This window comes from Protopterus annectens, chromosome 12.part0 (genome assembly GCF_019279795.1).
Source record: "Protopterus annectens isolate FY-2018-M chromosome 12.part0, PAN1.0, whole genome shotgun sequence".
NCBI classification, from domain to species: Eukaryota; Metazoa; Chordata; order Ceratodontiformes; family Protopteridae; genus Protopterus; species Protopterus annectens.
The window spans coordinates 925,191,095-925,213,288 of record NC_056746.1 but is presented as its reverse complement, the minus strand read 5'-3'; positions in this window follow the sequence as shown (position 1 = coordinate 925,213,288).

Genomic DNA, 22,194 nt, shown 5'->3' with positions numbered 1-22,194 from the left:
GGCCGAGACGTCGTGGTCTGGGCCCAGGCAAGGTAGGCAGTAAGAATGGAAGTCCTTATGAGGTATTTGTTTACCACAAGACAAACAATTATTAACTTTCTCAATTTGTTCTGACATCGGCTGAGGCAAGAAAAAATGTTCCCCAACGGGGTACTTAGCTTTTAGATGACTTCGGTACTGAAAGCACAGGAGCTGACCGACCGGCACTTGCGAACTGCTTCTGCTTCGGGCACCGCGTGGCAAGAAAGACTGAAGAAGATGGCGTCGGCCGATGCCTTTATACTCCAGCCGTTGTGACATCGGAGAGGAGGTGACACCAACCGACGCCAGACCCAGACTTTGGAATTCGGCCGATCGAGGGCTGCCTGAGGCAGGACAACCCATATGTTATGACTGCAGTTGCATTCTTGAAGGACATCTAAAAGATACATGGCCTCATAAATATTACTTATTAGGACAGACTGGCAATGCTCTCTGTGGACTCACAGACTTCTCCATGGGGATGTCTAGCCTTTAAAGTCATGAAAGCTCTAACCCTTTTTGATCTTCTCTATTACAGGCACCAACAGGTTAACCACAAAAACAGGCAAAGATGGTAGAATGTGCTCCAAAACGAACTTTAAAAAAATTATTCTCGTTTCGTTAAGTAAACTACAAAACTTCATCAGATCAACCACAGCATTCCCATGTTCCCATTTTATCTAAGCCCAAAAATCACATGACATTTCCAGATTCAATTTTTAAAGAAACAGAAAAACAGAAGAACACACAAAACTGATGAATCCCACAAATTAACCCACGTACATCTGAAATAAAAACATCATAACCATATATATATATATATATATATATATATATATATATATATATATATATATATATATATTCATATATATATAAAACATTAAAATATATGATGGATGCATCTAGAAGGTAAAATAAAAATTAATATACACTATGCTTTAAGTTTCAAAACGTAGCCAACAATACGCTGTTGTATTTTCAACAATACTGATAATGTAATTCACAGCATTAAAACAAGGAAGTTAGAAAAAGTGAGGCGGGACTATGACTATGCTGCAGGAAAGGCGTACCCACAACCACCGGGCTTGCAACAGTGAAACCAACAGCGTTCACATGAGCAGAATGTACCTAATGAGGCTGTAATGGAATCTAATCTTGAGGATGGCTCTGTCCCTTTAGAACAGCAGAATTTACAGCGTTCAGAACAGATTCGAGACAGGACTTACCAAGGGCAGGAATCAGCAAGTGAATCAACAATGGTACCAATCCCAGATTCCATCTGGGGACTTCTTACTCAACACGACAGCAGCCGTGGAAGCGGAATCAGTGGCGATAATGTCCAAATTGGGTTTGGAATTTATTTTGAGTTCCTCTGGTGATTTTAAGGTATTTAACTATAGCTCTTTTCCCTTTTCAGTTGATGTTGCAAATGTATTTGCAAAAGACCTCACCTTCGTTCCTACGGCCTATACTGATATTTCTGAGGTGCTCATAGACCTCAAACTTTTCATTCGCAAGCTTAACTTTAAAGTTTTATTTAAGGACAGCGTCTGTGATTTGGACACCTAGCATTTGTAACCCCCAATGCACCCTTATACTTGGTATCTTTGAAAGAATGCGCGAGTTGGATCTTCGGCATATGCGTACATTTCATGGACATTTTAGTAGTAATTTGAACAGTACTGAACTTGCATTATTACAATATCTCCATTTCCATGAAGTTTGGGTTATACAGCTTGATAAGGGTGGGGGGGGGGGTTGTTATTATGAACTATCAGGACTACGTTGATAAAATGTATAACATTTTATTTAGTGATGTGTATTGCCGGGTCTCTAAGAATGAAGTCAATTTGAGGTATAATAAGATCTATAAATGCAACTTAGGGACATGCTATTGGAAGAACGGATTACCTTGGATGTTTTTAGGTTTTTAAAATCTGACTTTCCTACAATTCCTACCATATCTGGACTGCCCAAATTACATAAATGGCTTGTGGACCCCCCCCCCCCTTTTCGTCCCATTGTGGATGCCCATTAACTCTATTACCTCACCTTTGGCCAAGTATTTTGATTTACAGCTTAAACCACTATTACAACAGGAACAACACTTGTGCATCGATTCATGGGACTTCTTGAGCAAATGTAATGATGTTTGTTTTAATGATTCCTATGTTTTTATTACTGTAGATGTCAAAGATTTGTTTTCCTGTAATCCCCCATACCCTAGGCCTTGAATGGTTTGAGAATTATTTGTTTGACAAGGGATTACCACAAGGCAATGTTAATACCTACGTGGAAATATTGGAGAATGTTTTAAAGAATAATTTCATCTATTTTGATGCACAATTTTTTTTTTTTTTTTTTTTTTTTTACAACAAACGGGGGTTGCAATGGGGGCAGCTTGCGGCCCTCTCTTTGCTAACATAGTCATGTGTGAATGGGAACGTAGATTTCTCTTTGTACATCCTGGGTTTCATGACTGTGTGTTGTATCTACGATACCCTGACTATTTGTTTTTTATCTGGAAAGGTGATGTGGACTATTTCTACTTTATTAGAGTATATGAATCAAACAACTGACTTTTTGGAATTTTCATATAATATTGGTGTTGAACAAATTTACTACTTGGATGTTTTTCTGAGGAAGGATAGGGTGAACTGTAAATATGTTTCTTCCATTTACAGAAAACCCACCTACTCATATTCCTTCCTACATTTTGATAGTCTACATCCCTTAACCCAGAAAAAGGCAGTGGTCAAGGGACAATTTGTGAGGGCTGCATGAATGGTGTCCATTTTTGATGATTTTCTCTTGGAATGCAATGGGTTGGAACAAATGTTTCTTAAAAGAGGCATCCCCGATGGTTTGTAGAAGAGATTGGGGGGGGGGGGGTGGCCAAACGAAGGTCCAATTTTTATTTCCCCATTCTTGGGGGTAATGTGAATGTACAATCCAATAATGATATTACTGACATGGCAGTAGTAGTTAATAACAATACAAATATAGTAAATATGAATTTCAGACTATCTTTTATCACTAGATTTACTGTGGGCCATCAAAAAGTGAGTGATATCATTTTTTAAAATTGGCATATCACCGAAGATGGGGTTATCGGAACAAAATTGTGTGAAAAAACTTCTATTGTTTGGGCTAGGGGACTGAACCTCAAAAAACGTTGTTTGGGCTAGAGGACTGAACCTCAAAAAACGTAGTGGAAAAACCAAGTAAGAATGGTAATTCTGTTAAAATTCCCCAGATGTCCAAGTGTGGATGTTGTTCTTACTATAGCTATATTTACACAGGAGAACTGTTTGCCATCAATGGTTACATATTCAGGATGAGAGGTAGATTTAATTGCAATAGCATGGGGGTGGTGTATGGGGCCCTATGTCAACACTGTTATGCTTTTTACATACGGAAAACAGAATGCAAGCTAAAATGTCATATCTATGAACATATTTATGACATTAAAGTAAAAAAAAAACACCAATGCTTTGTACAGACACACACATGAGTTTCCCGGGCATAGTTTTACATTTTTTTGTTATTGAGCAAATACTACCAAATGGGGGGGCATGGCAACTGCTACTGGAAAAGAAGGAATTGTTCTGGATTTTACATTTAGCTGCTGTAGGCTATCCTGGATTAAATGAAGTAGCATCCATTGGCAATGTTTTGAAACTTAAAGCACAGTGTAGATAGATTAATTTATTTTACCTTCTAGAAACATCCATCATACATTTTAATATTTTATATATATTTATGGTTATGATGTTTTTATTTCAGATGTACATGGGTTAATTTGTAGGATTCATCAGCTTTGTGTGTTCTGTTTTTCTGTTTCTTTAAAAATTGAATATGGAAATGTCATGTGATTTTGGGCTTAGATAAAATGGGAACATGGGAATGCTGTAGTTGATCTGCTGAAGTTTTGTATTTTACTTAATGAAAGCGCTAATCATTTTATTAAAGTTAATTTTGGAGCACATTCTACCATCTACGCCTGTTTTTGTGGTGTAACCTAACACACTGCTAAAGGGACTAAGGGTGTATCAACAGATAAACAGGGCACAGAAGTTGCTGTTTAAAAAGGAATAATTAAAGCATATAAAATATTGCATAACAATGGCGCAGTGGTGGAGCGGTAGCGTTGTCGCCTCACAGCAAGAGGTTCTCCGGTTCGATTCTCGGCTGGGGTGCCTTCTGTGCAGAGTCTGCATGTCCTCCCTGCATTCGTGTGGGTTTCCTCTGGGTGCTCCAGTTTCCTACCACGTTACAAAGACACACACCTGCATCATTTCTCCCCAGGCCTCTACTGAAAATTGGCTTTGTTCCAAGTCGGACTTTCCTGGTTAACAAATGTTAAATAAATACATAAAAATAAATAAAACAACTATTAGAATCAATCAGAGGAGCATAGAAAGGATTGGGAAGAGAGATTGGATAAGCAGTTCACAAAGAAACAATGGAGGGATATATGTAAATCTCCCTAGAAGATTTAGGATCTTTGCTTGGAAGTGTTTACATAGATATTTTCTAACCCAAGTAGACTCCAAAGAATTTTTCCTCAGCTAGACAGCAAATATTGGTAGTCTGATGTGAAAGAAAGAGGTAACTGGGAACATATTTTCTGGGAGTGTAATAAGATGGTAAATTTTAAAGATTCCCTGCAGACTGCTCTGTCAGAGATAAGGGGTGAGAAAACTGGTGTAACTAACAAAATGATCTTTTTGAGCTATGATAAAGACTCAGAATTGCCTAGACATAGTAAGGCCTTGCTGAGTCTAATTATGGTGGCTGTCAAAAAAGCAATTACTAGAAAATGGAAATCAAAGTCTAATCCAACTTTACTAAAAGCAGTGAATATAGTAACATAGTAAAACAACTGGAATTGGGATCTTTAGAAAAGGGTCAGAGCAAACTACTTAGGAAAATGGGAATTGTGGGAACATTACATGAAGAGCAGAAATGAGGTTTAAAAGAAGTAATATTTAACTGAGAATGATAATACATTACGAGTGATTTATAATGTTTACAACTACAGTTGTCTCAACTGGGTCTGTGATGCATAATGTTTGCAACTAAAATTGTGTTAATGTGGTTTGTTTTTCATTTATACAAATGTAAGATTACCTATGCCATACGCGATAATGTAAAAAAGATGTTTTTTGTTTAAAAAAAGATAAATAGGGCAAAATAGCATGAGAAATTGATAATCCAATGTATCCTCACCGGTGAACAAACTGCTACTAAATGTCAAGCAGAGTACCACCACTACCACTTTCAAAATAAACTTAGATAAGTAGATAAGAGGCTTCCAATTCTCACAAGACCTATCCCTGTGCTGCCTTCCTTAAATCTGGAGGTAACTTCTGAATAAGTGTCACTGATTAAGCTTATTAAGCTTGTAATAGTCTGCAGACTGATTGCCTACTACTTATCTATAAACCTATTATTAATAATTACCCTTAATTTATGTAGCACATACTGAAAAATGTAACATCCTTGTTAGGGGCAACACCCACCCAAACAGACAGGGCCTATATCATACTTGAAGGACAGAACCTCAGGAGTGCAGTAACCCCCCCCCTCCCCCATTATGCAAAGCTGCACTACACTGTCATTTCATGCTGGTACAGTTAATTCCTACAACAGTGTAACCCTGAAAGCCATTATATAATATTAATGAGATGTTCCTTCATGTTGGAAAACCTACATTTAGGAAGACTGCAACCAGCGTAATTTCTAGTTGACTGCTGGGTTGGTATGGACTTCTAAATGAAAATGAATGTGGTACTTAATTTATAGTTAATCATTTGAATTGGATTTCTTTTGTGGATGCAACACTCAAGAAGCAATCAGATGGAAGCTTTTACTTCAAAAAGCATTTGTTTTTTTTACTACTGGCTACTAAGCTGACATGTACCCCACACTTAAAATATAGCCCAACTTTGCTCTCAATATATGAAGGAACAATTTATCAGAAAGGACAAAGAACATGATAAACAACTGGCTGATTTGAGACCAAGAAGACAACTTATTCAGTATAATTCATATCTAAAAATTTCTAATTGACTTTTGTCACTAATTTTGGTAACATTCATTATGTCAAAAAGTTAAATTATTATTACTGAGGTAGGCAGCTTATAAGCTAAAACTGAAATCAACAAGCTGTTACTCTAGTCCTACTGTTTTGTATACAAGAGGTATGAATAGTGGAAGAATTTCTTTGCTCATGTAAGAAAGAGCATGATATTTCTTATACACACACACACACACGCACAGACAAAACTTAGATGGTAACGTACTGAGTGGTTAAGAATTAATTCCTAGGAATTCTCACAAAATATATGAAATATGTTCCACTGCATGAAGTAAGATTATTATTTACTTAGCAGTCAATACATGCTAGGTATTTTATGTGGGTAAGACTTCTAGAACGTTTAAATCACAAATATCTGAATATTTGAGTGATATCATAAGTCAACCAATCAATAAGGCTTTATATAAAAACATTCTATTTTTCTGGAGGCAAGATATAGCTTTTTATGGTATTGCCAAGGTTCACACTAGAGGTATTCATAAGTATAAGAAATATGAAGTACTACAGAGCAAAGATAGATTTTTACTCTTTGGAACCCCCCCCCCCCAAGGACTTAAAAATACAACAGATTTAGAAATATTTAGGAATGTGCAGTTAATTACAATTCTTTTGTTTTGCCACTGGAGGGCAGTATACTTGCATGTTTTGGTTATATTCTGACACTAACATTTTTCTGCCTGCCTGTTGTACTGGGAAAGCCCAACAGGGTAAGGCACATTTTTAGAAGAGACCTAAGGAGAAAAGATGCAGTAACTTACATTTACAATTCCACTACATAAAAGTGGCCAAACCAATGAGGTAAGCCCCTACTTCAAACCCAAGAAAGTACCTGTGGTCCCAGTGAATGGGATGTGAAGGCAAGCATCCTTTACATGCATTCTCTCTTGAGTTTGTTTCTGACGGTCTGTCTGAAAATGGACCATGGGGATCAGTGCTATTCTGGTTAACAATATAAAAAAATTCACAACCAGACGGACTGGAAAGAAACGACTTCTGAGCTCAAAAGCAACATCTTCAGAATTTGGAGACGGCTCCAGCTTGCTTCTGGTCACTAATTTCAGGCAAAGAAAGATTTATATGCTATCTAACTTAATCATTGCCTTTTTTTCTTTTTAAGCTACATTTAAAATGTTATAAACATTTATTTACTTACGGAAATGCTAGATCAGGGCTGGTAGCTCTACTCTGATCAATTAATGGATTAAGACCTGGCTAATGGAACTTTCTTCTTGCTATCATAGCCCTTCCCCTTTACCTATGTTCTTATCCTTCTACAGACCCTCACACAGGGCCAAAGTCCAAATAAAACAGCAACATTCTCCATGCACAAGCAGCCATTAAAAGTAAAAAGGTCCGTCAGGTCCAGTCTGGGGGGTGGTCGAAATGAAAATGGATCTACTAATCCAGCTCTATGAGTATCATGACATACAAGTATCTGGCATTAGGACTGCAGTTCCACCATCATTACCTATAGGATATAATCCCAAACTAGTTTCTTGTGTGGAATCTCCTGAAAGAATGTGCAAAAGAGAGAGCAGCACAAAAGAACAAACTGGATCTGGAGATCCCATCCAGCTTACAGTGCCTTGCTAAAGTACAGAATGATGCTTAAGAAGCCACTGCATAAATATCATTCAAAGATGCATTCTTAAATTAAACTTGAAAGGCAGCCGTGCCTCTGAATATGATCTTGATTTAAAGTGTTCCTCATAACAAAATTTAATGCAATTTAAAAGCCCTCTTGAGAGGGCTAGCTTTGAAACTTTACTACCCAGACTTCTATCTGAATAAGAAAACAGTGTTTTTTTTTCTAATTACTTTTGACTTGCCTATATAACATCTGTGCTGTCTCTGAACATCCATGCAGTGCAACAACTGTTCTCCCTTAACTTGAGAGGAATACTGGCAGATAAAAAATTGATTGAATTAAACCGTCTTGACACATTTTGGCAAAAATGATGACTTGCTTTCATCTACAGTCTTTATGGAACATCAGGCATGGAGCAAGAAAGGCCAAAGCTTGGAGATCAAGAAAGTCTTCTGATGGAAGTGACGGCCACCAAAACGTTTTTTTTTTTCTTCTTCTTCAAGGAAACGCATCTATGTTCTGCAGTAGTGGCTGGCTCATATGGAGGGTTAGTCAGATTTTCTAGCATAAAGTACATGTCCTATACAGGAACAAAATGGGGATGGGTATCTCTGAGAAATATTTTGCAAGCTCTCAAAGGTTCATAGGTTCATAGATTAGTGTGTTTATAAGGCAAGCACCTTAACCATTAGGCCACCCTCCCAACCCAAAGAAGCCAGAGATGGAGTTGGCTCTTGAAAGAAGTGTGAACTGGCTTTAACTAGAGTAGTTAAAGCCAGAGTAAAAACTATGGGTTGGGTATTTCAAACCATCAAAACATGGAGCTGTGAAAAAAATCTAATCCCCAGGCTATATCCAAAATGAAAATACAAGTTTTTCTCATATCTAGTCCTTATGCTGTACCATCTTGATGAAAATACAATTTTTTCTCATATCTAGTCTCTATTCAGTGCTATCTTGATGGTTCTGAATAGGTGTGGAAAGTCCCTGGTTGTCATGGAAAGTGGAAAAGCTATGTAGTTAGCTATAAGGAATGAATGAATGATCAAATTGGCTAGAAGCTTTATGGACACAGCCTTAGAGATTGAAGTTCTTTCAGAAGGTGAAGCCATAGAAAGAGCGGCTACACTTGCTGGGGCCAAAAACAGAGGCATATGAATTGTTTTGGTTTTGGGTATTGTGGCTTTCTCAATAAACTTCAGAATACAGGGAAACAGCATAGGGGAATGTAAAGTAGATGCAGGGGCCACATTTGTACAAAATCATCTTTTGGATATCCCAAGGAGAAATAAGGGAAAAAAGTTTGCAGAATTTGGTAGTGCTGGGGATGCAAAAGTACAGTTGTGTACACTTACCATAAATGTAGACGTTCGAGTGTATTCACTGTTGCAGTCATTACATTTGGGTAATCTGCTGGCAGGTTGCCCTCAGTCGGCCTGATTAACAAAGTCTTGGGTCCTGCATCGGTTGCTATCCCTTCTTCCATGACGTCAGGTTGTTAGGGGTATAAAACAAGCAGACAACGCCATTGCATCAGTTTTTCTTGCCCCAGATGTCAGGTGGGGAGCAAAATATATATATATATATATATATATATATATATATATATATATATATTTTAAATTAAAAACACAAAAAATATACCTCCAAACAAAAGCAAATACACCTGAAAAGGCTTTCAAGAGTAGTAAAAGAAAGTAGAGGTATAGTAAGAGAAAAAACAGGGGGCTGGAGAGAGGGTAAACAGGACTGCAACAGTGAATACACTCGAATATCTACATTTATGGTAAGTGTACACAACTGTACTATGTTCTTCGTGTTTCACTGTTGCAGTCATTACATTTGGGTAGAATCCCAAAGCTATGGTTGGGAAGATGGATTCATACAGCATTAGGACCAGATATAAGGCCCTGCAGGACAGCAGTGGCAAAGCCAGCTCTGGATTTGGAGGAGAAAGGTAAATGGTAATGTTTGGTGAATGTATAAAACTGAGCTCCAGGTAGCAGCTTCTAGAATGTCTCTGGTAGGAACACCTCTGAGAAAGGCTGCAGAAGTAGATGTAGCCCTGGTGGAATGAGATCTGATTCCTTGGGGAATAGTTTTACCATGGTGCATATAGCAGAAATGAATACAATGGCTTATCCATTTGGAAATAGTCTGCTTTGAAATAGCCTTTCCCTCAGCTCTTGCAGCAAATGCCACCAGTAGTTCAGATTTTCATAGAGATTTTGTCCTGTTTAAGTAAAATCTAAGTTGTCTGTGTACATCTAATGAATGCAGAATCCGCTCACTCTTGTTCTGTGGATTGGGAAAGAAATTTGGCAGATGAATGGTCTGATTAAGAGCCACACTGGATACCACCTTAGGCATGAAAGATGGATTGGTCCTAAGAGACACCCTGTCCGCATGAAAAATAATGAAAGGCTCCACTGCCTTAAGAGCCTGTAATTCAGAAATCCTTCTAGCTGAAGTGACTGCTAAAAGGAAAGCTGTTTTCCAGGAGAGAAATTTTAGGTCTGCAGTAGCAGCTGGCTCAAAAGGAGGGACAGTAACTTTTTCCAATACAAAACTGAGGTCCCATGCAGGGGTTGAAGTTCTCCTGGGAGGTCTTAAGTTTTTGGCCCCACTGAGGTACTGCTTTAGCAGAGGATGAGAGAATATCTGTGTTGTAATGAGCTGAAATAGCAGAGGCATGGATTTTTATGGAAGAAAAAGATAGGCCCTTGTGAAGCATCTCATAAGTATTGTAAAATCTAAGGAATATTGGGCATTGCTGTGCTTATTCCTTGTGATTGGTTCCAAGCACAGAATCTTTTCCATTTGTCAGCATAAGATTTTCTAGTACTAGGCCTTCTCGCCTCCAAAATGACATTGTTTGCTGAGGGATGCCAAGGGTGAATTTAGATGATTAGCCACGCTGCAAGATTCAAAGTTTGGAGCAGAGTGTGCAGAATTTGGTTGTTCTGCTGAGACAGTAGGTAAGGTGTCTGAGGCAGGTGCCATGGTGGAAGGTGTGACACATTGCGCAGGAGTGGGTACCAGTGTTGGCGAGGCCAGTCTTGAGCAATCAGAATAATTTTTGGTTTGTCCTGTCTGACTTTTAGTAGAACTTTGGAGAGCAGAGGGGGAAAAGCATAAACTGATAGGTTTTTCCAGCTGAATGATAGAGCATCCACTTTCCAAGCTTTTTGTGATGAATGCTTGTGCAGAATTTGTCCAACTGATAGTTCTGGGGTGAGACAAAAAGATCTATTTCTGGACTCCCCGATTTGTGCGTCAACATGTTGAAAATTCGTGGTTCCAGTTTCCATTCGTGTGGGTCCAAAAGATTTCTGCTTACTTCGTCTGAAGTATTCAGCTTTCCTGGCAGGAATTGAGCTTGTAGTTGTATTTGGTAGGTCAAGGCCGTGTTCCACAATGCCATGGCTAGTCTGCAAAAGGGGTAGGAATGTGTACCCCCCCCCCTGCTTGTTTATGTACCACATAACTGTGGTGATGTCTGTCTATCATTAATTGTCCTGGATGAAGGTAGTCCTTGAAGGCTGTCAGAGCATTCTGTACAGCTAGCATCTCTTTCTGACTGATATAAAGGTGCATTTGACTTGGGCACCATTTGCCCTGAATGCACTTCCCTGCCAGATGAGCCCCCCCAAGCATAGTCTGATGCATCTGTAGTTAGGGTTTGGGCAGCAGGGGGTGGAGTGAATGGCAGTCCCTTGTTTAGGTGGTAGGCCTCTGCCCACCATAGGAACTCTGGTTGCAGGCAAAGTATGATAGGAATCATTGTTTCCAGGCTGTGACAATATTGACTCCATAAACTTTTTAAGTACCACTGAAGTTTCCTCATATGCAGTCTTGCATGTGGAATTAGAAGAATGCCATGAAGCCCAAGGCTTGCAGAATTTGTCTTGCAAATAGCAGGGTTTTTGTGGCCACCTGTTTTAAGTCACCAATTGAATTTGGTTTTCTAGAGTAAGGTAAGTCATCTGGGCAGTTGTATTCAAGCTTGCACCCGGGAATGTAATTTTTGAGAGGGTACCAGTTGTGATTTCTTTTCGTTTATGGTGTACCCTAGACAATTTAGAACCCTTTTTACAAATGCCAGATGCTTTAGAAGAATGTCCTTGTTTTCTGCCTGAATTAGACAATCGTCCAGGTATGGATATATTTGAATTTTTCTTTTCCTGCAAAATACAATTACTGGAGCCAGGCACTTTGTGAAGACCCTGGGCACAGTAGATAAGCCAAAGGGCAGTGCAGAGAACTGGTAATGCAAGTAGCGTGCTTTGAAGCGGAGGTATCTTCTGCAAGATTCCCTGATTGGGATATGCAGGTAAGCCTCTAAGTCTAGAGTTACCATCTTTGCCTAGCATAGGAAGTACCTGTTGAAGAGACAGCATCTTGAATTTTGGAATGTCCAGAAATGTGTTTAGAGTAGATAAGTCCAGAATTGGACGTCTTGATTTGTCTTTTCCGGGTACCAGGAAAAGTCGTGAGTAGAAACCTTATCCTTTTTGCTCTTCTGGTACTGGTTGAATAGCCCCCATGCTCATGAGGGACAGAACTTGTTTCTGGGCCTCTGCCCACTGATTTGGGGGCAGGTCTGTCCATCCGTTTGGGATTGACAACGTGTGGAAATGAAATCTGTATCCCTGGGATACTATATTTAAAACCCATTTGTCCTGGGTTATAAGTTGCCAGTTTCATGCATGAAGTGCCAGTTTTCCCCAAAGGGGCGGCTAAATAAGTGCTTGGTGAGTGTAGAGGGAAGTCATTGAGACTGTTTACCATAGGGAGGAGCCTTGTTGCTTCCAGATTTGGAGGTGGAAGCACCCCATTGTTTTGTTCTAAAAGTCCCTTGTGACTGAAACCTGGAGCCTTTGGAATGTCTGGGTTTGACTTGAGTGGCTCTCGAAGGGACTGGAAAGGGCCAGTTCTTAAGTAGGCCAGTGTCTACTAAATCTTGGCGGTTGCACTTGTAAGAAATCTTTCACGGTTTGCATAGATTTAGCTTTATCTGCCATCTTTTTTAAAACTTCTTCAGCCTTAATACGAAAGAGACGGTCCTGTTGTAAAGGAGCATCCAACAATTTTAGTTTAACATGATCAGGCAGACTTTGCTCTTTGAGCCAAGCATGCCTTCTTAGCACATAGCCAGTTACAGCAGTCCTGCAAAAGGCCTCCAAAGAATCAAAACCACATTGCAAAGTATGTTTGCCAACTTGTTCAGCTGAATGTAATAAATCCTGTAAATCTTTATTTTCCACACATTCAGAAATTAACATTTTCTGTTGAAGTAGTCCCATGATATGCTGTTGATATTTAAGCATATGAAATTGACAATTTAAAGCCCTGATTGCCAAGGTTGCAGAAGTGTAAACCTTCTTACCCCATATATCCAGCGCCCTGGAATCTCTATCAGAAGGGATAGGATTTTTAGCAGTAGAGGCCTTAATGCCCTTGGGACCCTGAGAAATTGTTTCAGTATCAGCAATAGGATTTTTGAAAAGGAATTTGTGGGAGTCAGGAACCCTGTAATATCTGTCTGGCTTATAAGGAGCCGGAGGCAGGGAATCAGGAGCCATACTAGATTCTGAAAATCATCATCAACAATGTCTAGAACAGGAGGTATAGCCAAAGGCCTATGCGGAGGAAGAAGAAAATCCGTAAGTCTCTTTTTATGTTCCCTTAAGGTATGTAAAGTTTCCCCAAAGGAAAAATCCTCAGAGGGAGAAGCAGAAGGAATGGAATCTTCTGCATCGGAGTCCTCGTAAGTAGGTATAAACAAATCCTGTTCATTGGAAGAGTCACAGAAATAGAATCCTGTTCAGAAGATTCATAATCAATATCTTGCCTAGGCCTCTTAGAAGGAGGGGGTTGGCTACCCCTGATCAGAGTAATTAAATCTTCAGCCATTTTGATCATTTGTTTTTTAGGCATAAGGGCCTGCACATGTGGCCCAGGCGTTGTTTTAGACATAGATTTAGATTTTGGCCTTAGTTTTGAGGATGGCGTCGGTCTAATATACAAATCTGTAGGCCTGAAAACACCCTCAGAAGCCGATGCCTGCACAGCGGCTCCGGACCCATCTAAGGTTGACATCTGCAGGTTCCATAATTGAAGCATCTTGCGGCATACCAGACTCTGAATGGGTCTCAGTAGAGGCCTGCGAATCAGAAGTAGCAGGTATCAGGGGTTGTGAAAGCGCCTCACTGAGTACTGGCGAACTGCCGACTGGCTTAGGAGAAGCGTTGTCAGTTTTGGACCTCGACAGTCTGTCTTTTTCTTTGCATTTTTTAGGTATTCCGGTAGTCGGATTGTTAACCGATGACATTTCTGGATAATTAAATCGTGAGCCAAAATATTTAGAAGCAAAAATATACCAACGTTTAATAGTGCGTTGATTAAATTTAGCACAAAACCGACAGCAAGGCAACTTGTGGTCAGGGCCTCAGCAAGGAATACAGTACAAATGAAAATCCTTATGAGGTATTTGCTTCCCACAAGTAATGCAAATATTAACTTTTACTGACATCGGTAAGGAGCAAGAAAAAGTTTCCCCAACAGGGTACTTAGCTTTTAGTTGAAAACTTCGGTTCTGAAACTCGAAAACGAAAATTTCAGGAGTCGGCCGACCAGCACTTGCGAACTGCTTCTGCTTCGGCACCATGCGGCAAGAAAGACTGATGTAATGGCGTCGGCTGCATGTTTTATACCCCTGATGGCCTGACGTCATGGAAGAAGGGACAGCAACCGACGCAGGACCCAAGACTTTGTTAATCAGGCCGACTGAGGGCAACCTGCCAGCAGATTACCCAAATGTAACGACTGCAACAGTGAAACACAAAGAACATCTTGTCAGAGCAAAGCTTTCTCCAACACCAGAAAAGAATTCTAGCTATTAACTGCCTGCCAAAACCACCAGCAAATAATCTGTAATCAGCATCTCAGCTTATTCGCCAATGAGCTGGCTTGTCCAGGGACATCATTGGCGACAAGAAAAATTGTGAATAAAAGCCCACTCCCAATCACTCATGGCTTTCCCGACAAAGAAGACAGAAATGGGTGCCACCTTCATTGCATCATTAAGTACTAAACCATAATATTGCCAGAGTAGATGGCAATAGCACCTGTGGGTAAGAAGTCCTGGAATGCCTGTAAAGTCAGAAGTACTGCCTTCACTGCCAAAATAATGATGTACATGGCAGCCTCTGTCTAGGTCTACATCTGCTGAATGGTATGCTACTGGCAACGTCCCACAACCTAAGAGCAAAAGCATTGGTGGTGAATCTCACAGTTGGGGTGGGGGATGAAGGGTCTGCCCAGAGACAGGTTAGACTCCTTAATCCACTACATGAGGTAATCTTTCACTACTGCAAGGGTAACTGACAGAAAAGTCTGATAGATCCAAGTACTGATTCCATTGTATGCTTAGTGCCCAGTATAATTTTCTCATGTGAGACCGGGCATTTGGGATTGTGTAAACAGACCTTATGGCTTCAGACACAATACTGCAAAATCACTGTTCAGTTTTGAGGAATTAGCAAGGCTACTGCTTGCACTGACTGATCTATGTCCTGTGGCAGAAGAGCTTAGAAATACAATGGGTCCCACCTGTATAAAAGGAAATGACAAGACTTCTTGAACATCAATTGGGACTCTGCTGTATTCACCGCTATCCCCTAAAAAAAAATGGGAAGATGATCACCTGGAAGGCTGAAGACTATCCAATGTGTGACCTCCAGGAACCGGGTTAATTAATGCCATAAAAGCCTTTCTTGGTGCTCACAATCAAGCCTAAGATGAAGTGCAGATAGTGCTAAGGCAAGACCAAATGGAAAGGTTCAAGACTGACAACAGTTGGCTCCTATGTGGAAGCAATGAAACTGCCCTGATTCCTTTGCTATTCTGATGTAAAGGTTAGGCATCTTGGACATCCAAACAGCAAACCCAATCTCCTTCTTGTAGTCACGGAAAGATAGATCTCATTGTGACCAAGCAAAAGGGCTTCTTTGTTTAGTGGGACTGAGGTCTGTTGTTTTCTTGGGAGTCAAAAAGAACCTGGACTAAAATCTTAGCGCTTGCTTGTATAGTGGGTCTCTTGGATTACTTTGTTTTGCAGTAGCCTTCTGATGCTCTGAGATGTCTCAGGGGTGGAGTATAGTCTGAGGAAAAGAAATGAACTGAATAACCTTTGGATTATAATAAATGCCCTCAAACACTTATCTCTTGATGGCCATTCATGCTGTCAACAGGAGGGACATGTGACCCCTAACGCCTCTAGAGTAGAGAAATCAGGTTAAGTCTCAGGTTAGAATAAAGATCCCCCTTCCAATGGGCCACTTTATCAGTGATCAGTTCATGAAGGTTGCTCACCTCTGGGTTGGCACACATTATAAAGGTGCCATGGCCCCTGCAACCTCTTCCAAAACCTTTTTTATCTTGTTTCTGATTTCACACCAGACTCGCATCTGATGTGGACTCCACTGTGCCCAAAAGGTGTTCTGTATAAGTTGAAATTTAACTCTAATACCCATGAGAGATTCAACTCCTGCTCCTGTTTCTCACTTTTACTACTTGCCCAAATAATAGCACAGTTCCATCAAGACATGCATTCATGAAATGTACCAATTTGTTCAGTTTTTCTGTTAACCTGTTTAAAATGCTTACACTCATGGACTGTGTAAAACATACCATGTAAAGTACAGTACATGTGTTGACAGCATGGCCAAGTACAATATACAGACAAAAATTAGTTGCATGATGATATATCCCAATAAACAAGCAACATGCAACAGTCACATTTATGTATTTGCAATTTGTATAACTTGTGGGGAAAAATGTGTATGAGAAATAAGGGTAGGAGGAGGAGGAGAAGGGGAGAAGTAAGAGAAATCAGCGAGGATGAGATTAACAAGAGAAGGGAGGGGTAGAGAAAAGGGGGAATGAAGAGGGAGGGGAAGAGGACGAGGGCCAGAGGAGGAATTAAGGATGTAACACTGGAGTGCAAAGCAGGGGGGAAATTTGAGGAAGAGTGTAGAAGTGATGGGATAAAAAGTTCATAGCCGATATCATAAATTCATACCCAATTACTAGGCTAGCCACCTTAATGGGCCATTCTAAGCCAAGCCAACTTCCATCTCAAAGGTGAGAATCAAGACACTGTACCTTATGTCTCTGCGTCAAACACCTTAACCATTACACCAGCCCCCCATGTATCCTTGCCAAAGTGGTTAGGCTCAACCTGACTGCCAGTACCTGCTGCCCTAGCTGAGCAATCAATTGCACTGCGTGCATGTGCATCGTTAGGCTGGATATGCAGCACCATGTGGACAACTAGCATGACAGACTTTTTTTTTTAGCTCCATTCTGGCAGGTCCGAGTCTTGAATATTATATTTGACATTTCTCTATGGAACATAAGCAGTCATGTCATATAGTTTCTTGCCTTCAAAATGAAACTAGAAGCTAAGTAAACTTGCTTCTCATGGCAGTCCATTACAAGACTTTAAAGGCAGACAGACCACTGGACTCTATGGTAGTGGTCTTCTTAAGTGCTACCACAGCCTAGTTCAAGCAAGAGCTTACCAGTACTTTGCAGCCTGGAAGATTCCATCACGTCTCTGTTATACAACCCACTACATACAGAGTTCTTCTATACTAAACCTACCACCAACTGAACCATACAGTAGGGAGAGTAGGACCATCCAAGACTTGCATGACTGGAATGCCTCCTCCAATATAAGATTAGATTCAAAGGGGGTGCCTGGGGCTCATCCTACTTTACCCATATTATTTCTAGGCTATACAGCCAAATCATGGGTCATGGAGAGGGGTTATTTCTAATCCTCAACAAAATCTGGGGTGGAGACCGTTGAGGACAGTAGAAACGCTTCTTTTTGCAATGACTTTCCTTGGAACTGCAGACAGGGAGAAATCAGAAGTCAATGAAGAAGCTCTAAGCCTCAATGGACCCACAGGTAAAGGAAATGCCCTAAAACTTGCTGGTACCCAAGGAAGGAAGAGGATAGTTGTCAAAGCTGGCAAATATTATCTCAAGAGTGACAAAGTGGTTGGGAAATAGAAGCCTGTATTGTTTGGGGTAGGACCATCTAACAAGCTAATGTTCTGGCACTGATGGGGTGAGGGCCTGCCTGGTTTCAAACACGACTTTAAAGATCCTGTCAAAATTTCAACCACCTAAAAGCTGAGACCAGGGTTGGAATGATTCAGCCATGAAGAAGTGTAGACTGACACCAGCCCCGAGGACTCTACTCTTGGTGCTGACATTGAGGGAACCCACAGTTCTGAGGAACTCAAGGCAGTCATGCTCGGTACTAACAACAGTGTTAGTACAGAGCATGACTATCTTGGCACTAACACTGTTGCTGGCGCAGAACACGACTACCTCGGTACTAACAGCAGTCATGCTCAGTACTAACAGCAGTGTTGAGGTTACGGACAACAGTCCAAAAGCAGACGCAGTGCTGATTTTGAAACATCCATTAATGTAGGTCCTTATAATTGAGAAGTAAACCATCAGTCAAACTGGAACAGAGATCTTTATTGGACCTGGACAGAAAAGGGAGAGACACAGGCAAGAATATATGGTACAGAAGGAGCACTCCTTGCTCCAATTTTATCAGGGGAGAAAACACGAGACCATAACTGCTGCAATGACATGACCTACCATATGTTGGAACAATCCAATTCAACTGATCCAGAATGTCCAGACTTAATGAACCTTACTGAGTGAGGTGAAGAATTTCTGGTTCTGAAGCAACAGAAGCTAGATTACTTGGCTGAAGTTTAGTTTAAGCCTCTTTTAAGACAGAGGAAAAATCCTGGTGGGAGGAGGGGAAAACATCTTATGAACCCTCCATGGACAACACTAGTCCAAGACCATAGGAGCTGGACTTCTGGGCCTGAAAAGTTGAGAGGGAGGGTAAATACTCTCTGGCCAGCTGAAGGGGAGATTGCAGGGATGGATTTCAGCTTCTCCAGCTCTAATCTAAGCCTCCTATTAAGAACAGATGGTGTGTAGGAGGCGTAAATACTGCATTTCTCCATGAAGTGCTTTGCCCCCATGTCAATACAATAGTTTAGGGGGGTGGATCTTAGCCCACACTTTCATTTTCCTAACTCTCTGGTCTATGGAATACTTCTCCACAACAGTAAATGATCATGGAAGCACCACCACAAAAGAAAATAATGCACTTGAGAACATGGCAATGGAACTGCCATCACCACTACTTTATATTGCACTAATCCAGCACCTAAGAATTTGTAAATAACTGCCTCCCACACTGCTTTATATATAAACATCAGCAAAACAAAAGCAGGAGATAACTGCTATATTAACACTTAAGCTGCAAAGTCAGCATACTCCGAAAAAAAAATTACTGCAAAAGGACCAATAACAATGCAACAGGTAAATTAAGCAGCCAGAATGCTGACAAAAAAAAAAACAAACTGATCTGGATCTGAAGACCTTTCATAAACACTCCATACTAAGGAAACAGAAAAAGAATCACTATCACTGTGTACATGCCAAAAATAGCACAAATATCCTGCTGGTTGCACAGATCTGAAGGGAAGATCTTAGGACAAGATGCCAAAACCTGGTGACTTGCACTTCACTTTTTGGGTCCTTTTTGAGATGACGCCCGATTTGAAATATTGGGACTTGGGGCAGGATTGCTAAACTTCGCCCTTACGGCCAACAATGTCCTCCTTAATGAAAATAGTAGGTAGTCCATCCTCCCTTTCACAGATAATAAAACACACTGTCAATGAATGCTCAGAATGGGATGTTACATTTGAAAGCCAAACTCCAGTGCTCAGAGCTTGGTGGGATGTACCTTGCTTCCTCTGGCAGTCTGGCCTCCATAAGGGTTTAATCAAGGGCGTCAGGAAAGCCAGATGTATGGTTCAGGGGCTGCAAAAGCACCTTAGTGGTGTTCTGGTCCTTGTGTTGTGATGAGATATTGGAGACTGTAGTCATCACCCATACCCCCCTCTGCTTTTGCATAAAATCTCTTCTTTGAAGGAGGAAACAAAGTAAAGATGAGCCAGAAGGCAACAAGGCAGACTGGGTGTAGGCCTTCAGACTCTTCCTGTGAAGCAGTTTTGTAAGGAATGCCTACTTAACATTTCTGAGGTGATTCCCCAACAGAATCTGTAGTCCTCAACAATATTTAGGCCAAAACAAAAACACAGCGAATGTGGAAGACTTCAAAGAAGATCTGCCTACCACAACAGTATCCTCCTTTCTTGGGCCCTAACATACTTTAATACATGTCCAATGTCTCTAGATAGAAAATGTACTCTATAAAGAGGAAAAAAAAGTAAAATTATAGAAGATAAAGGAAATTCCCTAGCTGGGTACTTGTGCCCTGAGCTCCAGAGCAGACCAAACCATGTTGGTCTACTGATGTTCACAGTGTGAACTGTGATAAGAAAAACATAATATGGTGAGAGCAGTTACTGGAGCTGTCCTTGATGTCTCATAGGGGTGTGGTATCTCATCTTATCCTCCATGCTTGAAGGGAGAAAGATGCTGAGCTCTGTAAGTTGAAAAGACATTGGGCATTTTTCAGTTGAAACCCCCTAGTAGTAAGAACCACTACAACAGTGATCGAAATGAAGAACATGTACATTAGAGCAGTCTTGTCTAAAACTGCATTCAGACTTTTTACTGACCCCCACCTCTATCTAGCATTAGTCTTTGAAGAAACTCTGCAGACTCAATCACCTACCTCAAGACTGTCTATACAATACAACTGCAGTTTTACAGAAAATTGTGTAAAGACACTGCAAAACTACAATGAATCGAGAGACTGTTTAACATTTTTCTTTGTAGGTAGCACTCTTGCAGTTGTATTAAAGGCAAAGAGATACAATTTGTTATGAAAAAACCTGTGTGTGGTTGGAGTTTTCAGACTAGGGTATAGCTTTTGTTCAGTCAGAATTATAGCACCAGATGACAGGGCAAAGAATTTTTCTAAGATGCTGACCATCTATGACTGACAGCATACACTTAATTCCCAAGTTTAAGAATTGCTGGCTCTGTTGCTGGAGTCACTGTTAATATATGCCTGAGATATACCTACCCACTCTTTGCCAACATGACACAACAGATTATGAAAGCAGTACATGACAGAAAGAGTAACAGATGACAAAGTCAAACAAAAATAATTTCAACCATAAAACAAATGGAAAAATTATTAAATAATGCCACTCCCTGATCTGGCTCAAAAAAAATTTCCCTTTGTGTTAACACCCTTATGTCAACCCAAGGAGCAAAAAAAGTCCATTCACCTCTGGATTGTCATGTTACCTGTGCACCACAAATGGCAAGTGAGAAGAAAGTAAGCAAAATCAAAAACAAAAAAGGCATTTCTTGTTGCTCATCACAGAGACCCCAAACACCTTGCACCCGGGACAGCTGTTCCTTCAACCCACCCCAGCTACACTTTTGATGCCTTCTTTGAATGTAACACTCTTGGCATTGGTATCAGAATTGGATTCAAGGGAATGAAAAATAACGTGGTTAAGAAAAACTTAACATCTGGGTGAAGCTATCCTTTACCATGTACTGGGTCCTCTGCACAACAAGATGAGGCTTACTGGATGGGAAGCTTTGTACCTTGATTTGACAAGATCCATAAGTCACTCAGCAGCTGGTATACCAGAAAATGGGTTGGAGGAATATGACTGTATTAGTCTCATCTAATGGAGGTGTTACTCAGTTCTGGAAAACAGCAAAGTTGGTTCTGAGTGAAATGAAGAAAATCAGAGAAGGTGAACATCTCCACAAAGCAGAATTCCTTCTGTCCAAATCACTCAGACTAGCAATGCATTTTAAGTAAGGAGTGGAAAGGGTCAGTGTTGGCCTTGTTTTAACTATTGAGATTGATACAGCTAACATCTGATGGTGGAAATTACCGTTCAGTCACCAAAGAAAAAAAAAACACTCAGAAGGGACCAACAAAGGCAGTAATTAAATCTGTAAAACAGATGCTGGCAAGCCACTGATAACAGGGCCTCTGAAGAGGGAATAACTGGTGCTAAAGAACCAATATTTGTCATTCAAGCAGCTTCTTAGAGGATGAAAAGGATTTCCTGATGTAGCAAGATCTCCAAGAAAACCAGAATCGTAAGGCCTTCTACATTCTGTAGACTCTCCAAAAGACACTGATCCTCATCCTGAGCCACTGAGGGCTACAGCCATCAGACCTACATTGGACACCATCTTAGGCATCATATCATTTAATGAGGGCTGTCTAGAACATTCTCTCTCAGGAATTTCTTCTCTATAGATAGTAATGGAAGAGAAACAGTAACTGAAATGGAGAGAAGTGGATCCCCAAAACAGATTAATTAACCAAAATAGGAACGGACATCTGAGCTTTCCTACTTTTCATGCCACCCCAGTGCATTTTTTTAATTATATTGTATCTGAAAGTCTTTTAGATAAG